Source organism: Anopheles arabiensis (assembly GCF_016920715.1).
Source record: "Anopheles arabiensis isolate DONGOLA chromosome X unlocalized genomic scaffold, AaraD3 X_pericentromeric_contig0003, whole genome shotgun sequence".
Classification (NCBI taxonomy): domain Eukaryota; kingdom Metazoa; phylum Arthropoda; class Insecta; order Diptera; family Culicidae; genus Anopheles; species Anopheles arabiensis.
Window position 1 is genome coordinate 632,631 of NW_024412081.1, and position 2,370 is coordinate 635,000.

A 2,370-nucleotide genomic window follows, 5' to 3' on the forward strand; every position below is an offset into this window, starting at 1 on the left:
GCCAGGCTGCTACGTATGGAGCTGAGCAAGACGGCAAACGCTCCGCTTATGCTGGAAGGCGTCCGCAAAATCATCGGCGACGCAGGCGTCAGTCGGCTTGTCACAGAAATGGGTGAGCTGCTGGTAGTCGATATCGATCCCCTTGCTACGGAGGAAGATATCATTGCTGCCCTCGATGCTAAGATTGGCGCAAGTGCTGGAGTTGTTTCTGCCAGCATTTGGGAACTACCGGATGGTTCGAAGCGAGCACGCATCCGGCTACCTGTGAAGTCGGCTCGGCAGTTGGAAGGACTTAAACTGTTCCTGTGCGACTGTGTGAGCAAGGTTCGAGCAGCCCCACCAACGCCTCCAGAGCGACAGCGCTGTTTCCGCTGTCTGGAGATGGGCCACATCGCCTCGAACTGCCGTTCCACCGCAGATCGGCAGAATCTGTGCATCCGCTGTGGGCTTACCGGACACAAAGCACGATCCTGCCAGAATGAGGCAAAGTGCGCACTGTGCGGTGGCGCTCACCACATAGGCCACAGCGAATGTGCCCGTTCGGCCCAACGATGTTCCCGGCCCTGAAAGTTCTGCAGGCGAACCTGGGCCATGGCCGTGATGCCCAGAACCTGGTGCTGCAAGCTGCCAGAGAGGAGAAAGCAGACGTGCTCATTCTCTCTGATGTTCTGCGCCCACCTGAAAACAACGGCCGGTGGGCATTCAGCAGCTGCAAGGCGGTAGCGGTGGTAGCTGTCGGTGAGCTACCAATACAGCGGGTGTGGTGCAGTGAAGCTCAGGGGTTGGTTGCAGCGCAGATCGGCGGAGTGGTTTTCATCAGCTGCTATGCTCCACCAAGCCTTAACCTCGCAGAGTTCGAGCGCTTCTTGGAAGCAATAGAACTCGAAGGCTTCTCCCACCCTCAAGTCGTCGTCGCCGGCGATTTTAACGCCAGACATGAGGAGTGGGGCAGCCGAGGACTTGCGACCGCGGGGAAGAGCTGCACGGAATGGTGGAGCAGCTTGGCCTAATCGTGATTAATCAAGGTCGGGAATACACGTTTGATGGCAACGGGTGGCTCTCCCGAGTATAGTGGATGTGGCATTCGCGAGCCCGTCGATCGCTCGCCCTGACACCTGGGTTGTCAGCACAAGCTACACCGCGTCAGACCACCGCTATGTTCTCTACACCGTGGGAGGAACACCACCATCCCCGAACAACTGCAGAACCATCAGCAGACAGCGCAGCAGTCGTCTCAGCAGCAGCAGCAGCAGCAGCAACAGCAGTCCTTACAACAGCAGCAGTTATCACAACAGCAGCAGCAGCAACGACAGCGGCAACCATCGTCGCAGCAGGGTGATTCCTCAAGCCAGAGGCGTGTGCGTCACGCTGGCCGCCGATGGAAAGCCTCGCAGTTTTCTCCTTCCTCATTCCTCGAGGCGCTGTTCGCTGCGGACTTTGTCCAACGCGCAACGAGCCAGGAGGGTATGATCGCAGCCATGCTCAAGGCTTGCGACGAGACGATGCAACGGGTTACCCGAGTGCACCAAGACCCGCATCGGAACATCTTTTGGTGGTCTCCCTCCTGGCTCGACTGAGGAACAATTGCGAGGTTGCCCGTGACCGATTGCTGCAGACGGCTGACTTGGAGGAGCGCAGCATAGCAGCAGCAGAGCACAGGACAGCAAGGGCGGAGCTCAGCCGAGCAATTCGAGCTAGCAAGCGGAACTTGTTCCAGGAGCTGATCGAAATTGCAGAAGAGAATGCGTTCGGGGCAGGATACCGTGTCGTTATGTCTCGGCTCCGGGGCAGTCGGATGCCGTCAGAAGCGGACCGGGGCGTCCTCGAACGTATTGTATCCGACCTCTTCCCTGAGCATCCGCCCTGCGACTGGTCGCGGCTGAGCAACGTTGGAAGCGTCGAGGGAACAACAACGGCGGGAATTGCACCGGTAACGGACGACGAGCTGCTGCTCATCGCGAGCCAGATGGCAAATCACAAAGCACCAGGGCTCGATGGCATCCCGAATGCGGCAGTGAAGACGGCCATCATGTTGTTCCCGGAGGTCTTCCGGGTCCTGTACCAGGATTGCCTCAACCGCGCTTCGTTTCCGGCGCAGTGGAAGAGGCAACGACTGGTGTTGCTGCCGAAGCAGGGGAAGCCTCCGGAGAGAGCAGCTCGTACCGACCCCTCTGCATGCTCGACGCACTGGGAAGGTACTTGAGCGCCTCATCCTGAATCGCCTCAATGAACATCTCGAAGAGCCGTCTTCACCCCGACTGTCGGACCGGCAGTTCGGATTTCGTCGAGGGCGGTCGACAGTGAGCGCCATCCAGCGGGTTGTTGAGGCCGGCCGTACCGCCATGTCGTTCCGGCGAACGAACGGCCGGG